Raw genomic sequence first — 17471 nt, forward strand, 5'->3', positions numbered from 1 at the left:
AAAAGTATGACCGGATGAGCTATCTGTTTAGCTAAATTTCAAAAATACAAAAGAGCTGTAATAAGCATTGCCAACCTGGTTGGCTAAGGGATTAGCATAACCTGACAGACTGCTGGTTCGAATCCTGCTGCAGGTATGGATAGTTGGAGGCCTGAATTGGCTTAAAAAAGTTTCTGGTTTGGTCTGTAGAGAAGGGTTCATGGTTATGTAAAAAATAAATTATATAAAACAACAAAAAATAAAATAAAGAATACTTTTGTATTAGGTTTCCAAAGTATTCAAAATATGAATATATATTATACGTCTCTTCTCGCTGTAATCATCAACTGTCATCGTATATCTCGGGGAACCATTTTTCTTTCATTCAGATGTACGAAAATCGAAGACATTTCTGAGTAGAAGAGCGAACTACTGCAATTGGAACTGTGGGGGGATTAATTCCAGGTTTGTTTTAAATATAATGAACTTCAATTTTATTGGGAAACTATTCATGAATCAATTTTTATTCCTATAGCAGACATTTCAATTAATATTGATTTTTGAATAAAAATATTCAAACGCTTTAGAATACCATTTATACAAAATACATTGATCTTTCTGCCAGGCGGATTGATTGCATGCGGAAGGCGTCAGTTGGCCTTCGCTGTCCTGCTTTATAAAAACGAAGAGAATCGAAGAATGATGCACAGTTTTTATCATGGAGCACAAAGGGAGATGCATAACTGCAAATTGAAGCGTAAATGCAAACATATGCGAAGCAGGAGGGGGGGGGGGGAGAATTGACAAGCAGTTGTAAAACAGGTTTGTTTTCAACAGGTCCTTAGATATATATCACTTAACTAATACACTTCACTAGCAGTGTAATTTTTCTCGCCTTTACTGACATTAAGCTGAAGCTGTTATCCAGTTTAGTGATCTACGAGTAATAAATCAAAACAAAAATACTATAATAAATACCTGTAATTAACAATCTATAATTAATAAATACCTATAATTAACACTGGTAAGTAGAACAAATGATTATACGAAATCTTTATTTCTTCCTTTTGGTGTTAAAAACACGGGGGTAGGGAAATAAATATTGATAGGTTATCCCTGTGGAAATGGCATTCGCTTCCATAGTGCTAGGTCGAAGGAAGACAGTTCTAAGTTCGATTCTAGTCGCCGTCTGGAGGAAATTTTTCTAGGCCTTCTTTTAAGCAGGTTCTCGAGTTGGTCGATCTTTAGGAAGGGAGTTTTAAAGCCAGGCAACTCAAGAAAATCATTATTTCAAATACCAATGTATGATGTTATGTATGACCTAACACTATTATTATGACCACGAGATGGCAGCATTTGTCTGCCGTATCCTTTTATCCTGATGGCTTTGAATCATTGATAACTATGGGCAAACTATCAACGACGAACAAACAGGTAAGTCATTTATTTATTTTGAGTAACATCGATATCGATGGCTGGTCAGCCTTCTGACTAGCTATCGATGTTAAAAAATCGTTAAATTGTTAAAATGGCTTCGCCTACTCGCTTTGGGGAATAAAAAGCCTTAGATTTTTTATTTTTATGTGATGACTAATAAGACTGAGGTACTGCTGCAGCAGATATTCATACGCAATGAGTTTGTTTTATTTATATGCAGCGGTATTTCACATGTTTAGCAGCAGAATGGTATACGTCCAGAGCCAATAGCCTTTTTATTTGAATTGCATTGCAAGTCTGATGCAAGACGGCTGACGGCAGAAGTGAGATGTCTGTTTGTATGGAGTGTTCGTCATTACAATAAACAATGCAAATAACATGTTTTTGTGTTTATTATTATTATTTTTAATCTAAAGTAATAATTGTAAATAGCTTTGAGCGTGACTACTTTTCAATCCCCATAATGCAGTGACAAAGAAACAAACATCACTACACAGGTGAGTACGTTGCCCATCAAATCTATAAAGTGATGTTGACGACGAATTATAAACTGAAAAATTAACTCCTTAATTAAATCTACAAAATTATGAAATTATTAAGATATACAAATTAATTGCCCAATTAGTCAGAATAAAAGGATAAATGCATAAGTGGCGTTTTTGTTTTCCTGTTTTTTTATTAAGATGTACAAAATTAGGTTCTTTAAATAATTATACTTTTTTTTTTCCTTTGTAAGCACGGTTAACTAAAATAACTGTTAGAGACCATAGTCAGGTGACTTTTTTATTATTCAGTAATATAATAATTATACATTATTTGAACATAATATCCTATTTCATTTGTAATTAGATTTATAATGTTCTAATGTATAATTTCATAATTATAAAATTATGAAGTAAAATAAAGTCATATTTGGAGCTGTAGATAGATTGTCAATGTTACCTATGCTTAAATAGTATCGAGTATAACTACTGTCTTTTGAGTTTCATATAAAATCTGGCTATTATGAACAGCCTTAACACTGGTACATTCCCCCCCCCTCTTTTGACTCCTATTGTTATACAGATAACGTTAGAATAGCACTCAGTACTCGACATTTCGTTCCATGAAATGTCGCTGAATTATCGTGCTCATTATACGTATTATAATGAGGGATTATGTTCCTTATTTTTGTTAATAAAGTACCAGTTAAAAATAGCTACTGAAAATAACGATGATGCAGTAACTGTTCCCTTATATCATTTGTCAGTGTATTTGCTATCGCTGTTCTAATTTTGTTCTTCTGCGTGCAAGGATTATGTATACCGGCAGAAAACGACTTTGACCAGAAAATGGAGTTTGTGTTTCCTTTGTTGCTTCAATTTTATTTTAATTTCTTATTCAAAAGGTTCCAGTAACTATACATTTAGAAAACAGCATTTGCACTCTCTCTCCCCTTCTCTTTCATTCTCTCTCCCTTCCTCCCTCCCTCTCGATGTTCGATCCAAGGAGAGCGAGCATGACGACTGCGCGTGAGGAGACCGTTGTATGTGGCACCAGCCGGCCATGGTATTTGTTGCTGTCGGTGCTGCCATTTACAGTGCTCTCATGTCACTTCGAATATCACACCACAGTCATCTCCTTGTGTAACCACTATGTTTACTCCACTCCGTTTCAGCTTATTTAACTATCATATGGTAAGTATTCCTTAAACATATCCTTGTTGTGTTTACGTGTTCGTAAATTCATGCACCACTGAACCCTTGAGTGCGCTCGGAAAATGACAGCGCTGTTTTCCTGCCATATTCCTTTTGTAGTTAAGTATCAGTGTACACGATTACTTTACGTGGGCTTATAAAATGTCAAAGTTTTTTGTTTTGTGGAAAAAAATTAGATATATTTCCTGTTCCTTATTTTTTGGACGAAAATGTTGCTTTTGTATACTTCACATCTTTCCATATGACACTCATATAGAAGAAATAAGATCCCAGAATCTACAGAGACAATGTTCCACTGTATTCGATCAGAAGGGAGAAAAAAAAAATTTGTATATATTAAAGTGGTTAAATTATTAAAAGTACTAAAATAAAAATCATTATTCATTTCTAAATCAGATTTCCGAAGTTTCGCAAATATTGTTAGAATATTAACTTCGTGATTCTGTGTCGAAAAGTTAATGCATAACACATGATTCAAATTGTATCTCTCAACCTCTGTGAGACATCCTCGCATCAGTTCTTCATTCCGAGTTATTTTCGATTTGTGTCCGTTCAATATTATAGTTCTTGATGTACAATTTACAAAGTCATTCGAAAGAAGAAATTTGCTGGAAATTCTTCGATACACAAACATCACCATTTTGGAGAAATGTGGCTTTGTCTTTTCATCTGATTATGAAATGGAAAGTAAGAATAATTAGTCTGGGTAGCTTTCATATTCACATAACGTGTTTCTCCACTACCTGCAGTCAGCAATGTTGCAAGATTATTCGATTTTTTTTTTTTTGTTGTTGTTTTTTTGTGTGGGGCGAAAGAATTACGCCAATTTACATAATAGCATAGTAGGCGAGTGGCCTGGGAACCCACTTTCCCTTCATTTTTCTTTATTGATAAGGAAATTTGCAACTTTAAAAATTCAGAAGTAGTGATCTTGCGATTTATTTTCGTTTTTTCTTAAAGAAAAAGTAAAGTAACCTTTTGATATTATTAAAATTTAAAAAAAAAAAAAAAAACGTTTTTGATATATATTACGATTTTCTTTACTGCAAAAAGGCCTCAAAGTAAAAAGCGCTTCGGTGTTTCCAGAAGTTCTTAATTCGCCAATGGACAAGTGATACCGTCACTTCAGTACTTTCCAGAAGCACCGAAACATACTAAATAAAAACAATTTATAGGTGTCTTACGGTCGTTGTCACGTTTTCTTCTTCTTCTTCTTTATTATTTATTTTTTTTTTTTTTTCATCGTGAATCCGATCCGCAAAAAGTTGACCTCCTACATTTAGTACCGTGGGTTAATCTTTAACGTGGTTATGCACTCGTTATTCATAAAAAAATCATGAAATATATGTTTTTAAAATAGTAATTCTGTTTATAAATATAAAGTGATGCATTCTAAACTGAAAACGTAATTTTGTTGCTTCCGTTATAAATAAGGACGAGTTTATATTCATCTTTATAACATGTGGCTGATATAAAATTACCAAAACACATCAAGACAAGATGTGTTTTGGCAAGACAATAACGTGCCAAAAATATCTGAAATGTATTTCAGCAGACTGTTTTTGTAGTTGTTTAAGCCATGAACTGTATATAAAAATTACTCTGCTATAGGAAAACAAAAACACCAGTGTATTCTATAAACAGACAATGGTTTCTGAAAGGTAAAAACGTATAAAAGTAAACTAGGTTTCTATTTTTTATCTTGTGGCTTCCCTGCCATCTAGCTTTGTAAAATATTTTTGTGCATTTCTTCCATCGCTCCAAGATATTTCATGTTGATATAGAATTTTTTGGAGAGCAACTCTAAATTTCCGGCTGGAAAGAAATACGGACAAATACCCATGCAATAGGTATTTGTCCGTATCCAAAATGAGGCGGTCGATGGCACTCGAATACTTTTATCTTTTTTATTTCTATATTTGTCTCACTGTAACCTCTCTCTCTCTCTTCAATTCCATTTCTATAACGAAAAGCATTTCTGCCTTTTCGTTTATTTCTCTCCGGAAGTTACTTCAAAATTCGTGAGTTCTCCATTTTCAGCTTTCTTATCTGTGATTTTACTAGTTCATGACCTAGACTGATTGTTTCTTTAAATTAGTAATAACATCTGAGCTGATTTTACTATATTTCTGTAGCAAGATTTTTTGGAACCTCTTGTAGAAACGATGCCTTGTGGTTGAGAAGACCTGGCTCGATTCTTTTCGCAGTATGATAATATTTTTCACCAGTATTATAGTGATGCTACAAGCAGTGCCAGCACTTGGGTCTCTGCCGCCCGCATGCATTTTCTATTAAGCGCCCCCTGTAACGATCCAGTCATGTGTGGTTCTTTTACGATAATAAAAATTTAAATTATTTGAAATTTCTTAAATAAATTTTGACAGAACAGCCACACGTTGGTTCGCTAAATGTAACGAACCGGGGGTGTTAACTAGGCAGGATAATCGTTAAATCGCTAACAAAATTAAAAATTTTAAATTAAAATCCAAATTTTAATTAAAGTTAAAATTTATTTGAAACAAAGTTTAAAAAATTCTTGCATTTTACAAGTTACTAAATTCTTACTAACTTTTTTTTTTAATAAGTTTTATAAGTGGAACTATCTTTTAGGAAAATAAAAGAAACTCAAGATAGATGAGAAAATAATTCAGAAATAATTGGAACATTTAATATAAGTATTCAAAAAATTCACAGAATAACAGAAAATAAATTAAATTACATAAATATACTTGAAATTTTTTTAATTAAAATTTTAGGATTCTTGATTTCATATTCACAAAATTAGAAATAATGGTCTTAACGTCTAATTCCGCACATAATCGTTTTCAATAGCTATTAACGCCAAACTAACTAGCCTTTTTTGTGACACACGTGTTCTTAAGTAGGTTTTAATCAATTTTAACTTGGAAAAGGAACGTTCACCGCTCGCTACAGTAACATGTAAGGTTAACAGTATTCTTAAAGCAATTGAAAAGTTAGGGAAAGATAAATTATTGGACACAATAAAATTAAGAATATCGAAAGGGTTTTGAATATTAAAATTATCCTTCCGAAAAATATCCCGGAAAGCACATAACTCGTCATACAGTTTATTGCATTTACGGCTTTATTGTCACCGTCCTTCAAGAGAATCTCTAAATCGTCACAATGTTTTCGTAAATCTTCGTTATTAATTTGTAGTAATCTATACAAGAAATTGAAATTATCATAATATGTTTTTAGTTGTTCAAAACGTTCTATTAACGAACACATTGCAACTTCTAGAAGTGTATAAAACACATTCACTCAAAATTTATCTTCTGGCGATTGTGGCGTTTCGTCATGATGCTCATAGTCAAATTGTCGTCTTCTTTCGGCGTCGAACTTCCGTACCAGTTTTAAATTCTTGTTCTCCATTCACCTCTTCACTCAGTTCTTTTGCTGTTTTTAGAACTTCTTTAAGATTTTTGTATCTGATCAATACTCTTGTAAAAATATGTTTAAGTTTTCGATAGATTCTAAAGCAAGTGTAATGTTCATATTTATCTTGAAGCATTTTACTCACAGGGCTTATTATGTTAAGTAAATCATGCCAAGTTATAAGAGAGCAAATAAATTTGTAGTCCTTTATTTTAGTACATAATGTTTGTGCTTCATGCTGAGTTTCTTTATGAAAATTTTCATTATTTAAAATTTCAAAAAGTGCATCGTAAATGTTTCCTAACTGATATCGTAGAGGGCGGATTGTATTAATTTTACTTTCCCATCGCGTTTCTGATGGCTGTTTCAATGTTAAATTTTTTACGAACTTTAAAAGGATTGCCCAACGTTTGTGAGAGAATGAAAAGAAATTGTATATTTCTTGAATAATTGCAAAGAAACTAATTGTATCTGCATTCACTTTGACTGCATCGTTAATGATTAAATTTAGAGTATGAGCAGCACATGGCACGTAGAAAGCTGGGGGATTTTTGTTCAAAACCAATTTTGGAGCCCATATTTTTTCCCTTTCATATTTGCCCCATTGTCATACCCTTGCCCTCGCATGTCTTCAATGGGAATGTTCCATTTTTCCAGTTGTTTCATTATTGTTGCACATAAACCATGTCCTGTGGAATCTGATATATCTGCAAAACCTAAAACGTTTCCCCTGATCTTGACAATTCCGTTGTCACAGGAAACAAAGCGAATAATAATGGTCATTTGTCCTGTTCTACTTGCATCAGGTGTGCAGTCTAAAATTATGGAATAATATTTAGATTTTCGAATTAATAATAAAATTGTATCCCTGATTAAGTTACTTAAAGTTTCCAATATTTCATTTTGACTGTCTTTACTCAAATAGTGTACTCTATTGTTTCGCTGTAGGGCCCTTTCAGCATGATTTTCCATAACGGGATCAAACTTCGCAAACAGTTCGACTAATTTTAAAAAATTGTCGTTATTCTTTTCATATAATTTATCAGATGATCCGCAAAAAGCTAAATTTTGGCTACCAAGGAATTTTATAATTTCAATCAAGCGCTCTAAAACACTCGTCCAATGTTTCTTTTTCATTTCATACATGCTTTGAGTGGCAATCAATAGTAGTTTTGTTTTTTTAATTTTATCAAGTTCCTTCCATTTTAAGAAATTTTTCATGTGAGTTAAACTAGTCTCACGTCTATGCAAAGTTGTACTTACATTTCTCCAATCGTTATAACCTTCTACAAGACTACTTGATTCAGTAGGTGCGAAACGTTTGCAACAAAAGCAAAAAACAGAATTTAAAGTTTCGGAATAAATGAGCCATGTTCTTGGCACGAGCTCCCCGTTTTCCATTTTTCTATTATAATACGTGTCGCCAAATTTACGACCATATGTATCTCTGGGATATATTATATTTTTCTTTTGAACAGGCCTCATTTCAATTAAAACAACTCGTAATTTTTCATCAATATTTTCCCATTCACCTGGATCTTCTAAATTTACAGACTAACAATGTGTTAGTTTCGTGGTCAACAACAACTAAATCTTCTCCTAACTGTTTTTCACTTAAATCATGCGTCTTGTTAGTACAAGACGCATGATTTAAGTTCAATAGTATTTTCATGCAAACTGGATAATGTGCACGGTTCGTCAACTCCGATTTCTGATGTATCGAGTTGGTTACAATCTACATCAGAATATTTTAATATTTTAACAAATTTATTAAGAGCCCCAGTTTGTTTCTTAATATCTGCTTCTTTCGCAGCATGACGCTTACGATTTTGTGCACCGGATAACTTTTTTTTTTAATTTTTGATTCCATTTTTATACCCACAAGAAATTATTACACAACACGACACAGAGACGAAATAATAGTCCGCACTGCGCTACTGTCAGTAGCCTACTGACATGCGTACCATATGACTCATATGGTACGCATGTCAGTAGGCTCTTGTTGCTAGGTAACCAGTCATATGATATGACTGGTTACTTAGCAACAAATGTTTTGTACGAAAATTCGCTTCTACGCAGAAAAAACGTTCACTGTTTCACTTTAGATAGACTGCAGTAGACACAACATTCTGCAGGCAAGCATTTAGCCTGTTCTCGATGCAAAATTGTAAACATACAATTTATACACAATTTTTTAAATTTTTATTCGGTGTATCCGGCCTTATTTTAATATTGATTATTCAAAGACTTTTTTGTTTTTATGATAAAAATTTTGTTTCTTAAAAATGAACTTATGAACAGTGTCCCGGCAGCGGCGCCCGCATGCACCGCATGGTCTGAATGCCCGCTTCAAGCAAGTTACGCCTTTTTCCTCTAGCTCATTTCCCCTTCCATTGAGCACACGCATCCCACAAACATAATGCACAGTACTTGCATTATGCGCCCCCTTCGTAGCGACGCCCGCATGCACCGCATGGTCTGAATGCCCGCTTCAAGCAAGTTAAACCTTTTTCCTCTAGCTCATTTTCCCTTCCATTGAGCACACGCATCCCACAAACATAATGCACAGTACTTGCCTTGGCAGCCAGGCCAGAAAGGGAATACGATTAACTTATGTCAAATGTAGCCTGCCGACAAGGATGAAAAAATAAAAATTTCGACTACTGTAGCGCTATCAGTTCAGTGAAATTTATATTTTCTCTAAATGTTATTTTATTTATAATCACGGACATAATAAACTCAGCAAGAGCAGTTTCTGAGCATTTTATTCGATATGTTATAACCGAAGTGCTAAAACCTTATAAATAAAATATTAATTTTCTGATCACTCGCAGAGGATTTTCGCAAAAAAGTGGAATTTTAAGAAATATATTCTTCTTCCCAGTCTTCGCCAGTCCATGCGATTAACGCAGTACTGATACACAAATCTTACATATTTAGATTCGTAATAAAATTGTCGTATTACCTTGTATCGCCTATATTGTAATGTTATAACCTGATATTCTGCAGTCAACTGCTTGTGAAATATTAATTATTTTGGGATAAGGTGATGAATATCCTGAGCGAATTCATTTAATATTTCATAGCATGCGAAAACGCTAGAGAATGTGTTTTGCATCGTGTGTTTTTCGAAAAAATACCTACAAGATGGAGTCATCAATGCTATATGGCCGCATTGTATCAGTTGAAATATGACAAAAAAAATATATATATATATAGAAGTGCACAGCATTATTTGATTATGTTAAGGAAATACATCGCAAGTTGGTAAAAGTGTACGAAGCTAGCGCACAAACTACCCGTCATCTCTCCCTGCAAGAAAAAAAAAAAAAAAAGAAAGAAAAAGGGCAACTGACAAAGAAAATAGGACAGCAGTGTTATTCATACGGTAGTGCTGTTTAACTGGGATTATAATGTATCAACACTGTAACCAAGTTACGATTTACCCTAATTCTAACCGATTTCTTTTACACCGGGATTGAGTGCCTCGATACATGTGTCATCAACGTAATCAGTAGTCATCTCCACATAATCAAAATTTATTCTTCTTTTAATATGTGCAAAAGTGATTCGTACTTAAAGTCCACTTAGGTGTTCTTCAATTCTTTTAAGAATATTGGCAGATCTGGAGGAGAAAGAAAATAGGGACGATCGTATCTCTCTCTCTCTCTTAAGAAATTTATTTATGTATATTTCTTTCGGTGTGCATAAAGAACCTTAGAGAGATTCATGTTAAGGTATCAAAAACTGAGATCTCCCACAATTATACTGGTTTTGAGCTTCTGTAGGGATTAAAAATAAATTCAGTGTTTGCATCCTTTATACAAACTGAGATTTACACCTATTTAAATGTTCTTGCTCAATGGTATGCGTAAAGAAAATATCTGGATCTCAAATAACGCATGGTATGCTTATATATGAGAGAGAGAGGTATAATGAAATATGAAATGTTTGACTTCAGCTTGGCTCCCTTTCTTCACTTATAAGTACTAGAGTAATTTCAAAAGCTCTGCATAGTGTGCGTGGTAAGTGGGATGATACTAGTTTTCTTTCATCTTCGCATCAGTCGTAACCAGACTCGGAGGGAAAATGTAGAGTACTCATTTACTTATGGTGTTCTACGAAATAAAATTCAAAATTGAGGTAAAATCTGATTCAGGTTGGAAAAATCGTGCAGTAACCACCATTCGTAGATCAAAACTGGAACCTGACTTGAAAAAAAAAAAGGATTTCAATGTTTTGCACGAAGTTTGTGAAGATATTGCAGATGACCGCAGCAAACTATCACAGTAGGCCTTCCGCTTTCGTGAAGGTCGGACAAGAATTAAATATGATCCAAGGGGTGACAGATGATCGACAGCCGCAGATGGCACATGGGTAGTTATTGTGAACAGCATACTGGAGGATGATCGGCACAAACATATGATGAAATCGCAAATGAAGCAAACATCTCAACCACATCTGTTTTAAGAATTCTGAATAAAGAAGAGAAACTTTCAGCTGTTGTGGAACAGCTGAAAGAAGACCAGAAGCAGCCCGCAAGAGGACTGTAGAATCATGCATAGTTAAAAATATATGAAAGGTGCATCCAAAAACTTACTCCACGTATTGCGCTGTAATATTTTAATATTTTTTCAAAAAAAAATCAAATTTACTTGTTTATTCATTTTCTTCGTATCTGTTAGTTTTGTCATTTTTAATGTTAAATTTTATTAGAAATCCTTGCCCCTTTAGTTTTTACTGTATATGATATTAAGAAATCTGTTTTCACCACGACTGTGTAATGTAACGTGACTGTATATTTAGAAATTATGACAAAACATCACTGAAGCAACTATTTTAATTGGCTTGCTGTTGCGAAGCTGAAGACGTAATCATACCAAGAATAATGTCATTTCATTAATATCATTAGAATGACATACAAGTGATGTCATTCCATTTTGAACGATTGCAGTTCACCCTTATTCACCTAGCATTCGCTGTTTCAATCAATACAGTTCACGAGAAAACATTCAAAGTATCTATAATGCGGACTTAAATTCGGCTCAGTCATGCTTGGGCTTATGTGGCTATATCAAAACTGCAATGGAAAGAACTTGCGTGTACTTCTGGCTGCAAGAAAAAACAAACCTTTTTAAGATAAAGGTGCTATTAACGTTGTGATGGTCATTGTTATATATAAACCGCATCTGCTGTATCTTTATAAACGTCATTCTCTGTAATTACAGCACAAAGCCATCTATGATACTAATGATAATGTACTATTGGCTAACAGCCTTCCATGAGTAGAATTCAAAAATATCACTTAAAAAATAAATGGAATTTTTTCATGTCGTACGTTGTTCTCATCAGATGGAACACAGGAGGGCAAGCTGAATAAACATCGCTTCTGTATAGCAATACATTTTGTCGTTTTCAAAATTTTTTAGTTTATTATTATTTTTAATGTAAAATTAGAAAACTCTGCAGAACAAAAGCATTAAACGTATTTCTTCTAAAAGGTAGAAAAATGTGCTCAAATATTATTATTTATTCATTTTAATTTTATTTTTCAAATAATAATAACAGCACAGCATTACGAGTGCTTTTGCTAATACTGTATATAAATGTATCCGATAAAAGAGTCGTCATAAAGAAATGGTGACTAAGTGAAAACAAGGACAAAATATCATTGAAATGTATTTTGCACTTTCATTCTAATTAGCGAGATATGAAATAAGCCTCGTTTACTGAAGAGGAATTCTCGAAAACAGGATTAAAAAAATAAGTAATAAAATTTGAGCGAAGCAGCTGGTCCCAGTCGATAAGCAATAAGAATAAATAAACGTATATAAATATTTTAAAACAGCAGTTGTTGTTCTTTCTCTTTTTTTTCTCTATAAAGTATTTTTTTTTCTTTCTTTATCACTTCCATAGCGCCGTCAGAACTGCATGGCAGTTCTGACAGCGCCGTTCTTGGAAACGAGTTGATTATAAAGTGCATCTCATGAGAATCCTTTATACGGGCGTTTTCAAATGAAGATGAAATATCCGGTCTCATACCGGGGTGACACGCCTAATGTCACCAACTAATGAATACACGCTGTTAACGGATAAACATATCTAATGGGTGGAGACTCGGAAGAAGTTATTGGGTGAAAGAAAATAAATAAAGTGGCCTACTGCATTGAATCGTGGGACTTCATGCAGTGAAAATAATATAATGCTCACACATACGAAATCTTTAGAACCTGTAATACTCTACAACAGTGGGTGAGCTGCAGGTGGGGAAGAAAATAGTAGCTTCTTAGTGGATTTTAATAATTACATGTTGCAGTCGTCCAGAAATGCTGACAAGGAAGGTTGTTTCAATGAATAAAGGGAGAAATTATTAATGAAGACAAACAAACACAGTTTAATGAGTTCAAATGTTGATAGAGGTCAAGTTTTAATAAGTTTGGAAAACGTAATGGGATTACACAAGCCAATTCAGATAAACAGCGAATAGAAGAATGCATGTAAAAGCAATGCAGTACTGAAACATCTACATAAAGACAAAGTGAATCAGTGGAGAGAAAAGAGGAAAGTTTGTTGATTTCCTAAATTAGACTAATACAGTAACTCCCTTACCTCTGGTGTAAAACTAGGAGAGAGAGAGAGAGAGAGAGAGAGAGAGAATATATATAGAGAGAGAGAGGGAAAAACGCAGGGACGAATGAAACGAATCATGTTCTATGGTTCACTAAAGACGATTACACCACTGAATATATATTAGTGTCCAAAAGTTAAGGATGAACTACATTTTAACTGTATATAAAAAAATTTTCATGACTACAACCAAATGTGGACAAATTTATTGCCCGCATACTAATAAATTATATTCACAAAAATGTGTTATAAATTTCATTACAAATTAAATTGTCACACATTTGTGGTAAAAGTTACAAATCTCCTAAGGACGTAATTAATGTATAGTGCTTACAGAAAACTATGCAGAGAGGCATTTTAGTATGGAATATGTTCAACGCGAACTGCGATGCATCTCTCAACGTAGTACCATGCTTAGCACCAAATGATTCAGAATTCTTGAGACAAACTGTCCCACTCCTCCTTCAGAACAAGAAAAAGGCCTTGTTTGTTTTCTGGAGGGGGATTTTCGAGTAGCAATGTGCTCTCTATTGCGTCCCAAACATGTTCTATGGGCTCGACATCTGGAGAGCGTGCTGGCCACTCGATTCGATTAATATCCTCTGCCTCCAGAAGTATCTCCATAGCTCGTGTACGATGTGATGGCTCACTGTCATCCATAAAAATGAATTCTTCGCCTACAGTACCACGGAACAATCGAACATGACATTATAGAACTCCGTTGAAATATCGTTCACTGGTCATAGTCCCTTTTTCCAGCACTTGTAGCTCGCTGCGTCAATTGAGCATAATGCCTCCACACCATTACCCCAGCACCGCAGTATCTACTCCTTTCAAGAATATTCTCGCGATGGTAAGCAGTACCACTTCCACGTCAGATCAGATGTTGTCTAGAATCGGAGGAAAGACTAAAATTTCTCTCATCTGGAAAGAGTAGATTAGCCCATTGGTGTCTTGTCCAATTTTTATGGATACAACATCACTGAAAACGTGTTCTATAATGGGATATGGATAAAGGGACGCAGACTACAGGCCTTAGGACGTATAGACCTATTTGTTGCAAACGTCTTGTCATAGTTTCTTGAGATATCCGCGTACCTGTGCTTGAATGGAGCCGACTTGTAGGCTGACCTGCCATGGCGCGTCGATTACGTTTTACTGTTATAACGAAAAATCTTCATGTTGCTTGGTACAGCGAGGGCGACCTAAGCAAACGTCTGGAACACATTCCATGGTTTGAAACGCCGGTCAGAGCCTGAATACAACGCTACGTGAGATTCCAAATTCCCAAAATTAGTAATTCTGCGGCTTTTTTTCAACTTTCTAATAATTCTTCCCCGCATGAAATTATCTAGTGATCTCTCTGAGACATTACAAGACATTACAAACTTGCAACTTTATTCATTCACGAAAAGAACTTCCTTCTAACACAATTTGCTTAGCGCAGCCTTTTTCCTTTTCCTCTTGTTGAATGCTACTACGTAACTCTTTTGAGCGCGATTCGAAAGTTTGAATGTGTACCCGCTTTCTGCTCGAAATCATCAGTTATACAAATTGCTACAAGCTGATTCGTCTGGATTTGCGATTGTAATCTTCAGAAATAGTGTTCATCCTTTGATTTTGTTTACCGATATAATAATGCAGTATATCAACTGGTTTTATTTTAGTTAAGGTTACAATGATAGTATTTGTATTCTTTTTCTCTCTCTCTCTCTCTCTCTCTCTCTCTCCATACAGTCTTATCGACAGTACAGAGAAGCGCTATATATAACTCAAATTTTAATTTCAAATTTTGTCATTATGTGTTCGCTTATATTTGTATTCAGGGGCGCGCCGAGGGTATTTGCCGCCTAAGTGCAAACTTTTATCGGCCGCCCCTTAAAACAAAAACTAAAAGAAATTGCATGTAGCATTTACTACAATAAATAAAATAACAATTTATGCTAACCAAAAGTTACATGTATTATTTATTAAAAACACAGATTACATAGTTTCGTATAGTAATTTTTAACATTTTTTCAAAAACAAACAAAAAAACAACAACAATTATTTCTAATATAAACAAAGATTAATTGTACAGGCCTTTATGTAAAATTTACTTGAAGTGATTTTTTTTGTAGAAAAATCGTTTATTATATCCTCCATATCTAAATTAGTAGCAATTTGATGTTCTATGCTAATAAGACTTAAATTGTTGAGTCTATCCTGTGTCATTGTACTGCGGAGATGATTTTTTATAATTTTCAGCTTTGAAAAGGATCTTTCGCCAGTTGCAACAGTCACAGGTATTGTTAAATTGTTAAATATCCTTGAAGTATGGAGTAATTACTTTGAAAAACTGCTAAATGAAACAAGCAGTGATGACAGCACAGTGATAAAAAACACTGACCAGGCATGCAGTCAGGAATACATATCCATACTTGAAGTAGAAAAAGCCATCAAAGGCTTGAAATGTGGAAAGGCAGCAGGAGTAGATGATATTCGACCAGAAATGCTGAAGTATGGTGGTATAAGAGTCTTACAGTGGCTGCACTGCATAGTTCAGAAAGCCTGGACAGAGGGACGAATTCCCGATGATTGGAGTAGAGCTCTCATAGTACCCATATATAAAAAGGGAAATAAAACTGAATGTGAGAATTACAGAGGTATTTCCCTACTGAGTGTTCCTGGCAAGATCTATGCAAGTATACTTGAGAAACGGTTGAGAAGAATTGTGGAAGAAAAGCTTGGTGAAGAACAAGCTGGATTCAGGCCAAATAGAGGCTGTCAGGATCAGATCTTCACTTTACGACAAATAGTCGAGAAAGCATGGGAATATAACAAAGATCTGTATTTAAGTTTTGTCGATTTGGAAAAGGCATATGACAAGGTGCCAAGAGAGAAGCTATTCAATATGCTGCAGTTATATGGTGTCAATGGGGCATTATATCAAGCAATACTTAGTCTTTATTTGAGTTGTGAGTCAGCAGTTAGAATTGAAGGAAGTACAGGAAGATGGTTTAATGTTAAATCTGGTGTGAGACAAGGATGTACATTATCCCCTCTGTTATTCATTATCTATATGGATCACATTATGAAGGAATGTGGTATTAAACCTGATATCAAAATTGGAGATGTTAATGTCAGCTCTTTGCTTTATGCGGATGATGTTATACTTCTAAATAAATCCGCTACAAGTCTGCAAGATTCTCTGACTAAATTGAATAGCTGTTGTAATAGATATGGTATGAAGGTCAGCAATAAAAAGACAAAGACAATGAAAATAGGCAGAATCATTGAAAATGTCAACTGTGTTGTGAATGGAGAACCTGTGGAACAAGTAAAACATTTCAGCTACTTAGGCACAATTTTTACTGAAGATGGTAAACTAAATATAGAAATAGACAAGAGAATCAGCAAAGCTGGTATCGTGGGAAGTCAATTGAATAAATTCATATGGAATAAGAAAGAAATTAGTCGGAACACTAAATTAGCTGTATACAAGACTGTGTTCAAACCAATTTTAACTTATGGATCTGAGAGCTGGGTCAGAAGTAAAACACTTGACCAAAGACTAGAGACCGCAGATATGAGAGTCCTGAGAAAGATTAGAGGCGTGAACAGATGGCATCAATGGCAATATCATATTAAAAATGAGGATATTAGGAAAGAACTTGACATTGTCAGCATCCAGGAATGCGTTAGCAGAGCTAATCTCAGATGGTATGGTCACTTAAATAGAATGGGAGAGGAAAGATTAGCAAAACAAGTGTTCTCTGCCAGGTTGGCAGGAAAACGACCCAGAGGAAGACCAAGATATAGGTGGATTGATACGGTACAAAGTGCCTTAGACGATAGAAATATAAGATCTGATAATGTTGGAGTCTTGACAAGTAACAGACTGATTTGGAGGAAAATTGTAGATAGGAAGTTAGTAATGATGTAATTTTTTCATGTAGTACTGTCATATCCTGTACACCCTTTGAGGGTACATGGCAGGAATTTGATGATGATGATGATGATGACAAATTGGGGAAAATACTAAGAAGATCATTCGAACATATATACTCAAGTACCGAAAATGCGTTCATATTCGGATTAAGATAGATTAAAATATTTTCTATTTCTTCGCATAATTCCAATGATTTTATATCACAATCTTTACCATCTGTCAATTTTATCTCCAAATCTTTACAATATTTTAATTTTTCTTTTTTCTCCATTGATTTTAATAAATAAATGTCATTTAAAAATTCAAAAACATCATTATGTTCTTTCAATAATGTAAATCTTTCAATTTTTGAAATAGCTATATCAATTATAACTAAATAAAAATTGACTTTGAAATTTTGT

General features: G+C 34.2%; 1 protein-coding gene across 2 annotated transcripts in view; it reads left to right on the forward strand.

The window, feature by feature from the left end:
• The first annotated feature begins 1393 nt into the window (after positions 1 to 1393).
• The window catches only part of LOC150099044 (uncharacterized), a 59756-nt gene continuing 43678 nt past the window's right edge, over positions 1394 to 17471 (forward strand). Inside the window, exon 1 of one of the 2 annotated variants that reach the window (XM_090405269.1) lies at positions 1394 to 1413. The gene's annotated coding sequence lies outside the window, so the exon portion shown is untranslated. Of the gene's footprint in view, positions 1414 to 1882; positions 1914 to 17471 lie in introns of those variants that run through there. The other variant, XM_090405268.1, reaches the window with a different exon arrangement.

The sequence above is a fragment of the Typopeltis vanoorti genome, chromosome 15 (genome assembly GCF_054136105.1).
Source record: "Typopeltis vanoorti isolate ZY-2024b chromosome 15, IOZ_Tvanoo_1.0, whole genome shotgun sequence".
In the NCBI taxonomy this organism is placed as follows: domain Eukaryota; kingdom Metazoa; phylum Arthropoda; class Arachnida; order Uropygi; family Thelyphonidae; genus Typopeltis; species Typopeltis vanoorti.